Source organism: Mesoplodon bidens, assembly GCF_964165515.1.
Source record: "Mesoplodon bidens genome assembly, chromosome: 5".
Classification (NCBI taxonomy): Eukaryota; Metazoa; Chordata; class Mammalia; order Artiodactyla; family Ziphiidae; genus Mesoplodon; species Mesoplodon bidens.
The window spans coordinates 7,811,997-7,828,641 of record NC_138161.1 but is presented as its reverse complement, the minus strand read 5'-3'; positions in this window follow the sequence as shown (position 1 = coordinate 7,828,641).

Here is a 16,645-nt window from a genome sequence, read left to right as displayed (position 1 = left end):
GCCCCAATGTGTTTTTATGTTTTACAGATATTTTTCCAGCAATTGATATCTAGTCTCATAGCATTCTGGTCGGAAAAGATACTTGATACAATTTCAATTTTCTTAAATTTACCAAGGCTTGATTTGTGACCCAAGATATGATCTATTCTGAAGAATTTTCCATGAGCACTTGAGAGGAAAGTGTATTCTGTTGTTTTTGGATGGAATGTCCTATAAATATCAATTAAGTCCATCCTGTTTAAGGTATCATTTAAAGCTTGTGTTTCCTTATTTATTTTCCTTTTGGATGATCTGTCCATTGCTGAAAGTGGGGTGTTATAGTTCCTGACTATTATTGTTTTACTGTCGATTTCCCCTTTTATGGCTGTTAGTATTTGCCTTATATATTGGGGTGCTCATATGTTCGTTGCATAGATATTTACAATTTTTATCTCTTCTTCTTGGATTGATTGCTTGATCATTATGTAGTGTCCTTCTTTGTCTCCTGTAATAGTCTTTATTTTGATGTCTATGTTTTCTGATATGAGAATTGGTACTCCAGCTTTCTTGTGATATCCATTTGCATGGAATATCTTTTCCCATCCTCTCACTTACAGTCTGTATGTGTCCCTAAGTCTGAAGTGGGTCTCTTGTAGACAGCATATATACTCTCTGTTTTGTATCCATTCAGCCAGTCTATGTCTTTTGGTTGGAGCATTTAATCCATTTACATTTAAGGTAATTGTCGAAGTGCATGTTCCTATTACAATTTTTTAATTGTTTTGGTTTTGTTATTGTAGGTCTTTTCCTCCTCTGTGTTTCCCACCTAGAGAAGTTCCTTTATCATTTGTTGTAAAGCTGGTTTTGTGGTGCTGAATTCTGTTAGCTTTTGCTTGTCTGTCAAGGTTTTAATTTGTCAAATCTGAATGAAATCCCTGCTGCGTAGATTAATCTTGGTTGTAGGTTTTTCCCTTTCATCACTTTAAATATGTCCTGCCACTCTCTTCTGGCTTGCAGAGTTTCTGCTGAAAGATCAGCTCTTAACCTTATGGGGATTCCCTTGTATGTTATTTGTTGTTTTTCCCTTGCTGCTTTTAGTATTTTTTCTTTGTATTTAATTTGTGAGAGTTTGATTAATATGTGTCTTGGTGTGTTTCTCCTTGGATTTATCCTCTATGGGACTCTCTGTGCTTCCTGGACTTGATTAACTATTTCCTTTCCCATATTAGGGAAGTTTGCAACTGTAATCTCTTCAAATATTTTCTCAGTCCCTTTCTTTTTCTCTTCTTCTTCTGAGACCCCTATAATTCAAATGTTGATGATTTTAATGTTGTCCCAGAGGTCCCTGAGACTGTCCTCAATTCTTTTCATTCTTTTTTCTTTATTCTGCTCTGCAATAGTTATTTCCACTATTTTATCTTCCAGGTCACTTATCCGTTCTTCTGCTTCAGTTATTCTTATTGATTCCTTCTAGAGAATTTTAAATTTCATTTATTGTGTTGTTCCTCATTGTTTGTTTGCTATTTAGTTCTTCTAGGTCCTTGTTAAATGTTTCTTGCATTTTCTCCATTCTATTTCCAAGATCTTGGATCACCTTCACTATCATTATTCTGAATTCTTTTTCAGGTAGACTGCCTATTTCCTTTTCATTTTTTTGGTTTGTTGGTTTTTACTTTGCTCCATCATCTGCTGTGTGTTTCTCTGTCCTCTCATTTTGCTTATCTTACTGTGTCTGGGGTCTCCTTTTTGCAGGCTGCAGGTTCGTAGTTCACTTTGTTTTTGGTGTCTGCCCCCAGTGGCTAAGGTTGTTTCAGTGTGTTGTGTAGGCTTCCTGGTGGAGGGGACTAGTGCCTGTGTTCTGATCGATGAGGCTGGTTGTGTGGGTCCATGTCTGGTGGTGTGTTTTGTGGGTGTCTGTGACCTTATTATGATTTTAGGCCACCTCTCTGCTAATGGGTGCGGTTGTGTTCCTGTCCTGCTAGTTGTTTGGCATAGGGTGACCAGCACTGTAGCTTGCTGGTCATTGATTGGAGCTGAGTCTTGGCATTGAGATGGAGATCTCTGGGAGATTTTCACCGTTTGATATTAGGTGGAGTTGGGAGGTCTCTGGTGGACTAATATCCTGAACTCGGCTCTCCCACCTCAGATGTACAGGCCTGACACCCAGCGGAACACCAAGACCCTGTCATCCACACAGCTCAGAATAAAAGGTAGAAAAATATATAAATAAATAAATAAATTAAATAAAGTTATTAAAATAAAAAAACACTTAAGAAAAATAAATTTTTTTAAATATTAAAAAAAAGAAGGAGGGCTTCCCTGGTGGCGCAGTGGTTGAGAGTCCTCCTGCCGATGCAGGGGACACGGGTTCGTGCCCCGGTCTGGGAAGATCCCACATGCCGCGGAGCGGCTAGGCCCGTGAGCCATGGCCGCTGAGCCTGTGCGTCCGGAGCCTGTGCTCCGCAAGGGGAGAGGCCACAACAGTGAGAGGCCCACGTAACAAAAAAAAAAAAAAAAAAAAAAAAGAAGGAAAGAAAGAAGAGAGCAACCAAACTAGAAAACAAATCCATGAATGATAGCAAGCGCTAAAAACTATACAAAAAAAACCAAAAACAAAAACGGACAGACAGAACCCTAGGACAAATGGTAAAAGCAAAGCTATACAGACAAAATCACACATGGAGCATACACATACACACTCACAAAAAGAGATAAAGGAAAAAAATATATATATATATATCATTGCTCTCAAAGTCCACTGCCTCAATTTGGGATGAATCATTGTCTATTCAGGTATTCCACAGATGCAGGTACATCAAGTTGATTGTGGAGATTTAATCTGCTGCTCCTGAGGCTGCTGGGAGAGATTTCCCTTTCTCTTCTCTCTTCGCACAGCTCCCAGGGTTCAGCTTTGGATTTGGCTCCGCCTCTGCATGTAGGTCACCTGAGGGCGTCTGTTCTTTGCTCAGACAGGACGGGGTTAAAGGAGCAGCTGATTCGGGGGCTCTGGCTCACTCAGGCCGGGGGGAGGGAGGGGTAGGGAGTGCGGGGTGAGCCTGTGGCGGCAGTTGCCGGCAGGACGTTGCAGCAGCCTGAGGCACCATGCGTTCTCCCAGGGAAGTTGTCCCTGGATCCCGGAACCCTGGCAGTGGCGGGCTGCACAGGCTCCCTGGAAGGGGGGTGTGGATAGTGACCTGTGCTCACACACAGGCCTCTTGGTGGCGGCAGCAGCAGCCTTAGCATCTCATGCCCGTCTCTGGGGTTCGCGCTGTTAGCCGCGGCTCGTGCCCATCTCTGGAGCTCCTTTAAGTGGAACTCTTAATCCTCTCTCCTCACGCACCCCAAAATAATGGTCTCTTGCCTCTTCGGCAGGTCCAGAATTTTCCCCGGACTCCCTCCCGGCCAGCTGTGGCGCACTAACCCCCTGCAGGCTGTGTTCACGCTGCCAGCCCCAGTCCTCTCCCTGTGCTCCGACCGAAGCCCGAGCCTCAGCTCCCAGCCCCGCCCACCCTGGCGGGTGAGCAGACAAGCCTCTCGGGCTGGTGAGTGCCGGTCGGCACCGATCCTCTGTGCGAGAAACTCTCTGCTTTGCCCTCCGCACCCCTGTGGCTGCGCTCTCCTTCGCGGCTCCGAAGCTTCCCTCCTCCGCCACCCGTAGTCTCTGCCCACGAAGGGGCTTCTAGTGTGTGGACACCTTTCCTCCTTCACGGCTTCCTCCCACTGGTGCAGGTCTCGTCCCTATCCTTTTGTCTCTGTTTTTTCTTTTTTCTTTTGCCCTACCCAGGTACGTGGGGAGTTTCTTGCCTTTTGGGAGGTCTGAGGTCTTATGCCAGCATTCAGTAGGTGTTGTGTAGGGGTTGTTCCACGTGTAGATGTATTTCTGATGTATTTGTGGGGAGGAAGGTGATCTTCACATCTTACTCTTCAGCCATCTTTAAGTTCCTTTCTATATATATTTTAATTCCTCTCTTACTTGCTAGATCCTGTTTTTCTAATCTTTTTACCCCTGATATATTTTTGCTGTAGTAAGTTTAAAAAGTTAAAATTCATTATTCCTAGATTCAGACACCTCCCTTATTCCTGGATTCAGACACCTCCCTGGGAATTCTGATATTTCTACATCTATAGATATAGATATAGCTATATCAGAACATATTTATTTCCTGCTGATTCCAAAGCAGCTCAGTTAGTTTACGCCTACCCTACCCATTTATCTTATGAGTTTGCATCTCACTGTCCTGTCACCTTTTGCATGAACTTGGCTTTGGAAACATCAAGGCCCATCTAAGCCAAAAACAATATCCAATTTTACATCCCTTAAAGTAATGCCTTGTGATTTAAAATAAACTTCAATATTCTCCTTGCTGAGAAAGCTCATTTCAAAGCTCCTGGAAGAGTGATGAGGATGCAATTCATTAATGATTGTAACTCTTAATATTTAGAGATTTCTGTTGTTAAAAAGTGCTTCCTCATATATAAATGAACTTATTTGAACTTCATTTATACAAAGAAGAAAGTAATACCTATAACGAGCTATTTTTACACATATCATATCATCCCTTATATAAGGGAGAAACCCACCAATGTTTGAAAGATGTCAAGTCCAGTATTGATTGGTTAGTAAGCAGGACAGCTGGGACTTCACCCATTTCTGTCAAATCCTAATCTCTTGCTTTAAAGATTTTCTCTTGTCTTTGGTTTTCTGCAGTTGAATATGATATGCTTAGATACATTCGTTTGTTTTTTCATTTTTTATTGAGGTAGAATTGATATGCAGCATTATATTAGTTTCAGGTTACAACATAATGGTTCAATATTTGTATATATGGCAAAAGGGTCATCACAGTAAGTCTGGTTAACATCCATCACCACACACAGTTACAAACTTATTTCTTTCCTGTGATGAGAACTTTTAAACTTTACTCTCTTCAAGACTTTCCAACATGCAGTATGGTGTTATTAACTGTAGTCACAAAAATATATGGAACACTCCATGAATTGGTGAACACCGTCCTTGCACAGTGGCGGTGCTCATCTCTGTATCATTTCCATGTTAGTATACGTGCTGTTGAAGCAAGTGGTGCTTGTGACTTCTTCTACTTTGTGTTCTCTGAGCTTCCTGTATCTGTGGCTTTGTACCTTTCATTATTGTGGGGAAGTTCTTGGCTGTTGGTACCTCACTTGTTTCTTCTGTTCTGCTGTCTCTGTCTTCTCCTTCCAGTATTCTAATTACCTATATTATACCTTTGGAAATTATCTCACAGTCCTTCAGCGCTCTGTTCTGTTTGTTTTTGTCCCTCTTGGTCTTTGCATTTCAGTTTGGAAAGATTTTATTGACTTATCTTCAGCTTGGCGATTCTTTCCTGGATAGTGCCAATTCTACTAATGAACTCATCAAAGGCATTCTTTATGTTTGTCATTTTTTTGGGCAATTGTTAATTTTAATTTTCCCCATTATGTGTAAGAGTTGTGTGTAAAAATACTGGCAAAACACAGACACTTCTCAATTTCCCTCAGCTTGTAAACATGGGCGTATGTCTTTTAACATTATTTTCTTTTATTTTTTATTTGAAGTATAGTTTTTTACAATGTTTTGATAGTTGCAGATTTACAGCAAAATGATTTGGTTATGTATATATATATATATATATATATATATATGTGTGTGTGTGTATATATATATGTATATATCCTTTGTCAAGTTCTTTTCCATTATATGTTATTACAATATATTAAATATAGTTCCCTGTGCTATACAGTAGGTCCTTGTTGTTTATCTCTTTTATATATAGTAGTGTGTATCTGTTAAACCCAAGCTCCTAATTTATCACACACACCCCCACCATTTCCCCTTTGGTAACCGTAAGTTTGTTTTCTATCTAGCATTTCCTTTTAATCTTTTCTTAGTATTTCCATCTCTCTCTTACATTACCCATCTCTTCTTTCATGTTGTGTGCTTTTTTCATTAGAGCCTCTAACATATTAAACATGGGTATTTTAAATTACCTGTTTTAATAATTCCAACATGTGTATCACATCTGACTCTAGTTCTGACGCTTGTTTTTCCTCTTTAGACTGTGATATTTTTTCTTGTCTTTTGGCATGCCTTGTAATTTTTTGTTGAATGCCAAACATGTTGTATTAGGTAACAAGTATTAAGGTAAACAGACCTTTAGTATGAAAAGGTGTGGTCATCTTACTAGGACTTTGACTGTGTTTACTTAGTGTTTGCTGTAGGTGTAGGTACTCGACCTCTCAGATTCCTCTAGTTCTTGTTTTTGTCTCCCCTCTTGACTTTGGGCTTTCCTGAATCTGTGTCAGCTTTTTCAGTGCTGTTTTGTTGTTATTATACTGGAGTCTACTGATATGGTAGAAGATGTAGGGGAGGAGAAGCCTTCTAAAATCTCATGAATAAATCTCAGTCTTTTAAATGGGTCTATGTCTGGGAACTGTGACCTTCACAAGTATTCCTCCATTGGTATTTCCCCCTGCCCCTACTCTCTATCCTGGCTGCAGCATTTCCAATATTTTCCCTTGAAGCCATGTTCCTTGCTGACCATGATTTTTATCCCTTATCTATCCAAGGAGACAGGAAGTTTAGAGGGTGCTGTAGTGGGAGCAATACCCTTCCCCTAGTTGAAGCATGGCTCTAGCAAGGCCTTTTCCTATGGAGCATAGGCTTTTGTTGTGGACACATTTCAGAATGTGTACTCTTCCCCTCCCTCTGCCAGAGCCATAAGGAGATCTTTCACATCTTCATCTCGAGAACCAGTGAGCTTCCTGGAGGTAAAGTCCATGAAGCTGTGGGTCCCTCCTCAGACAGTGGCCCTCAGGAGTTTCTCACTCTCATGGTAGTCCACACTCAGCCCTGAGCAATTCATCAGTTACCATTGTGTGTTCCTACCAGTTTACGACTCCAGTGGCTTCTGTTTCCAGGAAACATATCTAGGTTATGTATCTCCAGATTTTGAGGTGGCAATTTCCCCTGAAACCTCAATCATCTCATGGTTCCAAGAAATGTCATTGATTTTCTGAGAAAAATGTTCAGCCTTTTCTTTTTGTAAGGATAGAATGATTTCCAAGCTCTTTACATGTTAGAGCTAAAACCAGAAGTCCCAAGTCTTTCCTTTTACTTGAGAGCCTTCACCAGGTTCTAAGAAAGAAAAAGAAAAGTATATAAATAATCCAGCATGTACATGTGGGTAGTTAGTGGAGCCATTTGTGTCTCAGTAAAGAGGAAAGAAATGCCAGTGTATTAACTTCTCTCTCTGCACATCCTCTATGGTGGAAGGAGCCCAGCAGAAAATAGGAATAGATTTGGAGCATAAAAATTTAGGCATACCACACTGGAATAGGATAACAATCCACCCAGTCCAGAACTCTGTCTGACTGTGGCTCTCAAGGGTATTTTGTGGGGGAGCAAGACCCTGAGAGATTAAGGAAAGCCCCAGACACTTCCTGCCTCCTGGTCAGTTATAGATCTATTGTCTGTACAATCTTGGGAACCTGTAAAATCACATAAATCATAGCACGTTGGCACTGGAAGGTAGACAGAAACTGGTACTTTATGTTGATATTTAAATGCTGTTGACTTTTATAAAGGTGTAAATGTCCAAAGAAAGAAAGAAAGAAAGAAAGAAAGAGCAGTAGTGAGAATGGGACCAAGGAAGGAGGTAACATCCAGTTATTTCCTTTCTCTCTTGTCATTGAGGCATTTGTGAACATATCATAAACGAAGGCATCTCATAAATCTGTTGCAACCTCTGTCACGCTCCATTCCACCTGAGACTATTAGGGCAAGAAGTGAGGAAGACACTGATGCTCCTCTTGTTCATTGGTTCAGATGATGAGGAAGGCTGTAATAAGACGGACAGAAAGAGGGACGAGACAGAGGGAGAGTGATAAACCCAGTGTGAAAGAAAATATTTCTGCAAGACTTCAGATTCATCAGCATGAGTCATCTGAGGACACCTTTGAAAATGGCGTTTTTGTTTTGTTTCTTTGGAATGTTACATAACTTTTTTCTTGAGCTTGGTTACCTTGAAGTCTTAGCTATCAGAGTAGAAAGGACCCAAAAGTCGATCTAGTTTAAGTCTCCTCAGGCTGTGCTTCAATCCCCTGAATCCCCAGCAACCAGCTGACCTCTGCTGAGATAACTGGTGCTAGGGGCTCATTAATCCCCAACCAACTTACTTTATGTTCCACAGCTTTGGTTGTTAGAAAGCTCTTTCTCTCATTAAACTCAATACTATGTCCTTATAAATCCATGAATTCGTCTTAACTATTGCACAAAATAAATACATTTGACAGTTGAGCTATTCGCTTGCATATAAATTTTATACGTATTGGACATCGTTTCCTTCAGAAGAAATCTAGGATGAAATTTGACAGTCCTTTCTTTCATTTTCATGAATCTCAAAATAGATGAATCAAAATGCCTAGCCTCAGTCATTTAAGGAGTTCAGTAAACTGACCTATAAATAAAGGCCAGGGAAGGAAGCTGGGAACGTAGCACATAGAAATGTCTTTTTTTAAAAAATAAATTTATTTATTTTATTTGTTTATTTTTGGCTGCATTGGGTCTTCGTTGCTGCGCACGGGCCTTCTCTAATTGTGGCGAGTGGGGGCTACTCTTCATTGTGGCACGCGGGCTTCTCATTGCGGTGGCTTCTCTTGTTGCTGAACATGAGCTCTAGGAGCGCGGGCTTCAGTAGTTGTGGCTCGCGGGCTTAGCTGCTCCATGGCATGTGGGATCTTTCCGGACCAGCAATCGAACCTGTGTACCCTTAAATGGCAGGCGGATTCTTAACCACTGCACCACCAGGGAAGTGTCTTTATTCCTCCCCAAGGAGTAAATGAACACACGTCCCTTGGGGCTGACAGGGCAGGAATCTATCCCCAATTTATGGGGATTAGAGACCACTTTCTCATCTAGAGTGGTAAATGGATATTAATCTGGCAAAAGTGGTGAATTGTACTACAGGAAGCATTTCCAGTTCCAGCTCTTAAGATGTGAAAATTGGCAGCATGAAAATTGGTAGCTGTGAGTATACCTAATGAGAGCACATTACACTTAATATGAGGAGTGTCACATTAAATTGTGGTAGGTGGCATAGAAATTAGTTCTCTGAATGTCCTCATTTTCAGAAGGACACGGACTTTGAATCAGAAAAACTAAGGAAAAATAAAAGGTGTGGGGACATTACTGTACGAATGTGATTTCAACCAGGCTATTTGTTCTAACCTCAGCAAAGTCTGACCTCCATGGGAGGCAGCAAGCTGATAGTGGAAGGAAGAACATGGAGAGAGGAAGGATTGGAAAACTTGGATCCAAGAGAAAATGGCCCTGGGAAGCAAGGCAGAAGTTATTAATCTCTTCCAATTGGGAATGACCATGAACAGGGACAGCAGCAGGGACAAGAAGTGAGCTCCAGCTGCAGGAGTCAGTTGAGGGAAGGGTCTATAATCCAGGTGGGTTTCTTTTACATATTTAGACCTTAGTACCTGAGCTCTATGTATGTACAAAACAAACCAATTGAGTACCAAGTGATTAGACATCCCCTCCCAAGGGAAAAGAGAAAAAGACCAATTTACAACACAACCTCACTCATTAAAGAAATTCAGGACTTGTGGGAGGGAACTTACTCTGGGAGATTCCCAGAATCTTTAAGTTTATTGATTTTTAAAATGAAAATGTGAGTCACTTTGTTTAAAATATTGAATGATATGAATAATAATGTCTTAGTGATGACTCATATTCAAATTTATCTGTCATAAAGAACGTCTAGAAAGACATGTTTGAAGAAAATAATGATTAGATGACTAAAGTTAGTGATTACTTTCTGAGAAAAAAAAATGGTCCATCACTTGGAAAATCTTCTATCTTCATAGAAATTTATTTGACATGGCTCTATTTTGTTTCCTTAAGCTCACTTTTGATTAAACAAAGCAAAGTTAGTCTTTCTTTATTGACTCATTGGATTTAATAAATAGGCATCTAGAAACATTGGAAGCAGCACTATAACAAAATCTAATTGAATTGACGTTTAGCTGTTTTTAAAATGAGATTTAATCATCTATCTATCTTAGAATTTTCAAAACCAACTTACCTTCTTCATAGGCAGACAAAAAGGAAAGTTCTTGGTACTTTACTTTGAAGAAAAATTTCTTGATTTTAAATATGTTAGGGAAAGAGTTCTATGCATAGTTTATCTCATCACATACATCCAACTCTTACTTGGTTTCTTTGTAAATATCATAGCTGAAGTTGTCGACTGATGATCACTTGATGTAAATACTAATTATGATGACAGTTGTCCAAGTGAGTAATTTAATACATAAATATATTAAGAGTCTCAAATAGGTTATGTACTCATTCTCTTAGTCGATCTTTAATAGTAATTCAAAAATTAATGTCAATTAATTTAGAAGCTCCTTGGGAGGGGTACAAAGGGTAGAAGCCATTCATTGCTTAAGGGGCTGAGTTTGTAGTGAGAACTTATTTGAAAACAATAATAATGAGAGATTTCAGAAAATTAATCTCCATTTTCTAACCTATTTGTTGATCATATTTTTGAGGTTTATTGATCTCTCTTTGTCCAATGTTGACATAATAGTTATATATTAGAAATGTATTACAAATATACTATATGTATATTATATGCCTTACTGTAATTTTGCTACCATCATAAACAAAAGCAAACATTTAGGGTCTGCTCTTCTGAATTAAAAAGGAGAGGCAACATCCATGCCCCTCAATCTGAATCTCTCCATATATCCTTCAAAAAGCATACAGATCAACAGCAATCACACAAAAAAGTCACTTAAAACCCTCATCCTAATAAAATTAGGAGACAAAGAATGGTATAAACTCTAAGTGTGATGGGAGAGACCCCTCCAAACCAGCAGAGCCAGTTTCAGATTCCAGGCTGAGCAGAGAGAGGGGCCAGGACAGAAGAGATAGGACTGCAGTGTGGATGGAGCAATTGCGGGGGAGGAAAGTGTTTTCCTTTACCCTCTTAGGGTCCTTGGCTTGGTCTGAAAATCAAACTGACAAAGACAGATTCACAGAAGAAAAGCACACACATTATTTAATGTAAGTTTTAACTAACCAGGGAGCTTTCCAATAAAATGAAGACCCAAAGCAACAAAGCTCTGTATGTTCATGTAGGCTGGATGAAGAGTAGATGGTCGTGGAGGAACATGGTAGGTTAAGGAGAATGAAGGACATTCAGTAAACTGGGAGAAACTTAGCAAGCCCTATGCATGGAGATTCTTCTTGGTACCTCTGTGTTTTGGAGATGAAGATGCCTCTTTCCTCTGAGTATCTTCCAGGTACATGGAGGACACCTCTTACATGAAGGTTTTTTTTTTTTAACTTTGAATATTTTATTCATAATCGTGAAAGAAGGTACAATTTATTTTCATTTTCATCTTTCTTTGTAAGATAGCAGCATCACATGAAACTGAAGGAGAGTTGGTAAAAATAAAAGTATTTTGACAGCTTAGTAAATATTGAATCACATGTGAAATAGTGATTTAAATTTAAATTACTAAAATCATTCTCTTCTATAATGAAGTTCTAAAATGTTTTAAAAATATTCATTTCTGAAGGACTTCCACTGTCTAGACTATGGGCCCGCCAAAGTTCAATTTCAGTCAGCTCAGTTCCATTCCACGAACGTTCACTCAGTGCACTCTTTTTATGTCCCAGCCAACTCTAGGTGTCCAAAGACAGGTACGATCTCAGTGAGCTCATCTCCTCCTCAGGGAAAGGACTAAGTCACATGAAAGTCATATGACTCTTCCCTGTTTCAGGGAAGAAAGGCAACAGGAGGAAGAGGTCAGTGATATTCTTGCTTCTGCCATTTTCTCAAAGTCCTTCAGCTTAAAATATTCAGTATTCTAATGTGCCATATTTTGGGGTAGCATGTCCTGAACCCCATCACAGTGGTGGAATGAGAAGGCACCCCCAGGAGAAGAGAGGGCTCTCCTGAATAGGGAGATATTGAGAACAGGCTGGAGGCTGCATGGACCGGAGCACAGGCTACAGTAGGATTGAAGGGAAGAGGCTTGAAATTCCACAGGAAAAAAGGTGCAAGTCTTCCAGGAAAGAGGGAGGCACTGTGCAGGCCTGAGGGCGAAGGGAAAAAGGCAGCAAAAGGCAGATGTTACAGGAAGGAAAGAGCATTACACATTAGAAGGCACGTTCGACCACCCCTGCAAATTCGAAGACAGTGAGTAAGCAGATCCCACTTACAAGGGCCAAAATAAATAAATAAGTATATTGATTTTAAGAAAGAAATGAAAAATATTTAGAAATAAATGTCACAGGAAATGGGAAAAAAACCAAGGGAGACTAAAAGCACTCCCAAAAGACATAACAGACTTGAACAATGGAGATACTCCTTATTTAGGGATAGAACAATCCAACATCATAAACTTGTCCATTCTTCCTGAATCAATGAACAAACTTAACAAAATCATAATAAAAATACTAACATGTTTGTGTTTTCCCTCGGGCTAGACATTTGATGCTAAAATTCATATAGATTCTAAAAAAATATGGAATTAATTGTTAAGGAAACTCAGAAAGGAAGTGGAAATGGTCTTAACCCAATGAGGTATTAAAATATGCCTCAAGCGTCTGCAAATAAAACCACGTGGAAATGTTCCATGAATAGAAAGACAAAGGAAAGAGAATAGAAAGTCCAGAAATAGATCCAGCTATAAAGTAAGCTTGTATATGATGAAAAATGCATCTCAAATTATTTGTTAAATTATGAACTTTCTTGTGAATTATGTTGGCATTGCTAGATTCATTTGTAAGAGGATAAAATTCTTCACGTAAGGAGAACCCCAAATGATCAGTGATCTTAACACTCAAACCATATGAATGCTCCAATAAAACATTATCTTGAAAGGAGGAAAAAACTCAAAATCCAGATACAATGAAAGATTGATATAATTAACACTGTGCGTGTATGTGTCTGTTATGTAGGAAACCAAACAGAAGCAATGATCAAAGCTAAAATAAAAGAGCACACTTTTCGCCTGAAGAATTTAAATCTGTGAATAAAAATGCTTCACCTATTTTCATGTGACTAAAAACAGAAATCAATTTCTAGATGCAACTTTGTGAAATTTATAAATCTCAAGGCAAAAGGTCCACCCTGCAAGTATTCAGGCAGAAAAGTCAATTTACCTGCAAATTAAGAAAAATAACCCTTGTCTCAGACTTTTCCCTCATAATGAACATCAGATATAAATAAGAGTAACATTTACAAAGATTTAAAGGGGAAAGTTTGTAACCCAGAAATCTAGACTAAACAAGTTTTCCTTCATCTGTAAAGGCAAAAGTAAATAGTCAAGGCTTTAAAAAGTAGTTCATTTCCATGCCATTTCCTAAAAAGGAAAAAAAAAAAAAAACACACAGAAAAAACAAAGAAAACCAAAACTGAGTTCATATCAAAGCAAAGTAAAAAACTTGAGAATGTGGAAATTATGGCAGATAAGTTAGAGAACATTCAGATTTATTTTTTAAAATTGTAATAATTATTAAAAATATTGTTGGAAACATAGTGCATATAGTTTTAAAATGCTCCAGAAAGTAAAAGCAGCCCTCCCCTCACACGCTCACACACACTCACACACAGACATACACTTCTAAAATCTCAGATCATTGCCACCAAAGTTAGAAAGTTGATGCTGGAGAAGAGCAAGAAAATAAAAAGCTGCTAATTTTAAAATATTACGTAAAGAAGCATCAATAGAAACTGTCTTTACTTGGCAATAATAATTAAATATATATCAATTAAAGTGTATGTTTTTTTTTTTCTTTTTTTTTTTTTAATTAGTTTCTGCTTTATAACAAAGTGAATCAGTCATACATATACATCTGTTCCCACATCCCTTCCCTCATGCATCTCCCTCCCTCCCACCCTCCCCATCCCACCCCTCCAGGCGGTCACAAAGCACCGAGCTGATCTCCCTGTGCTCTGCGGCTGCTTCCCACTATCTATCTACCTTACGTTTGGTAGTGTATATATGTCCATGCCTCTCTTTCGCTTTGTCACAGCTTACCCTTCCCCCTCCCCATATCCTCAAGTCCATTCTCAAGTAGGTCTGCGTCTTTATTCTCGTTTTGCCCCTAGGTTCTTCATGACATTTTTTTTTTAAATTCCGTATATATGTGTTAGCATACGGTATTTGTCTTTCTCTTTCTGACTAACTTCACTCTGTATGACAGACTCTAGGTCTATCCACCTCATTACAAATAGCTCAGTTTCGTTTCTTTTTATGGCTGAGTAATATTCCATTGTATATATGTGCCACATCTTCTTTATCCATTCATCCGATGATGGACACTTAGGTTGTTTCCAGCTCCGGGCTATTGTGAATAGAGCTGCAATGAACATTTTGGTACATGTCTCTTTTTGAATTATGGTTTTCTCAGGGTATATGCCCAGTAGTGGGATTGCTGGGTCATATGGTAGTTCTATTTGTAGTTTTTTAAGGAACCTCCATACCGTTCTCCATAGTGGCTGTACCAATTCACATTCCCACCAGCAGTGCAAGAGTGTTCCCTTTTCTCCACACCCTCTCCAGCATTTATTGTTTCTAGATTCCTTGATGATGGCCATTCTGACTGGTGTGAGATGATATCTCATTGTAGTTTTGATTTGCATTTCTCTAATGATTAATGATGTTGAGCATTCTTTCATGTGTTTGTTGGCAGTCTGTATATCTTCTTTGGAGAAATGCCTATTTAAGTCTTCTGCCCATTTTTGGATTGGGTTGTCTGTTTTTTTGCTATTGAGCTGCATGAGCTGTTTATAAATTTTGGAGATTAATCCTTTGTCAGTTGCTTCATTTGCAAATATTTTCTCCCATTCTGAGGGTTGTCTTTTGGTCTTGTTTATGGTTTCCTTTGCTGTGCAAAAGCTTTGAAGTTTCATTAGGTCCCATTTGTTTATCTTTGTTTTTATTTCCATTTCTCTAGGAGGTGGGTCCAAAAGGATCTTGCTGTGATTTATGTCATAGAGTGTTCTACCTATGTTTTCCTCTAAGAGTTTGATAGTTTCTGGCCTTACATTTAAGTCTTTAATCCATTTTGAGCTTATTTTTGTGTATGGTGCTAGGGAATGATCTAATCTCAAACTTTTACATGTCCCTGTCCAGTTTTCCCAGCACCACTTATTGAAGAGGCTGTCCTTTCTCCACTGTACATTCCTGCCTCCTTTATCAAAGATAAGTTGGCCATATGTGCGTGGGTTTATCTCTGGGCTTTCTATCCTGATCCACTGATCTATCTTTCTGTTTTTATGCCAGTACCAGACTGTCTTAATTACTGTAGCTTTGTAGTATAGTCTGAAGTCAGGGAGCCTGATTCCTCCAGCTCCGTTTTTCGTTCTCAAGATTGCTTTAGCTATTCGGGGCCTTTTGTTTTTCCAAACAAATTTTGAAATTTTTTGTTCTAGTTCTGTGAAAAATGCCATTGGTAGTTTGATAGGGATTGCATTGAATCTGTAGATTGCTTTCGGTAGTAGAGTCATTTTCACAATATTGATTCTTCCAATCCAGGAGCATGGTATATCTCTCCATCTATTTGTATCATCTTTAATTTCTTTCATCAGTGTCTTATAGTTTTCTGCATACAGGTCTTTTGTCTCCTTAGGTAGGTTTATTCCTAGATATTTTATTCTTTTTGTTGCGATGGTAAATGGGAGTGTTTTCTTGATTTCATTTTCAGATTTTTCATCATTAGTGTATAGGAATGCCAGAGATTTCTGTACATTAATTTTATATCCTGCTACTTTACCAAATTCATTGATTAGCTCTAGTAGTTTTTCGGTAGCATCTTTAGGATTCTCTATGTATAGTATCATGTCATCTGCAAACAGTGACAGCTTTACTTCTTCTTTTCCAATTTGGATTCCTTTTATATCCTTTTCTTCTCTGATTGCTGTGGCTAAAACTTCCAAAACTATGTTGAATAAGAGTGGTGAGAGTGGGCAGCCTTGTCTTGTTCCTGATCTTAGTGGAAATGGTTTCAGTTTTTCACCATTGAGGACAATGTTGGCTGTGGGTTTGTCATATATGGCCTTTATTATGTTGAGGAAAGATCCCTCTATACCTACTTTCTGCAGGGTTTTTATCATAAATGGGTGTTGAATTTTGTCGAAAGCTTTCTCTGCATCTATTGAGATGATCATATGGTTTTTCTCCTTCAACTTGTTAATATGGTGTATTACATTGATTGATTTGCGTATATTGAAGAATCCTTGCATTCCTGGGATAAACCCCACTTGATCATGGTGTATGATCCTTTTAATGTGCTGTTGGATTCTGTTTGCTAGTATTTTGTTGAGGATTTTTGCATCTATGTTCATCAGTGATATTGGCCTGTAGTTTTCTTTCTTTGTGACATCCTTGCCTGGTTTTGGTATCAAGGTGATGTCGGCCTCGTAGAATGAGTTTGGGAGTGTTCCTCCCTCTGCTATATTTTGGAAGAGTTTGAGAAGGATAAAGTGTATGTTTTAAGATTTAAAAAATCTTAAATAATTAAAAACATATGTATACACATTTCTAGTTACTACATGTAAAATAATTAAAAATAGTCATTGCCTAATCCAAAGTCATGAAGATTCATGTGCACATGGAAGAT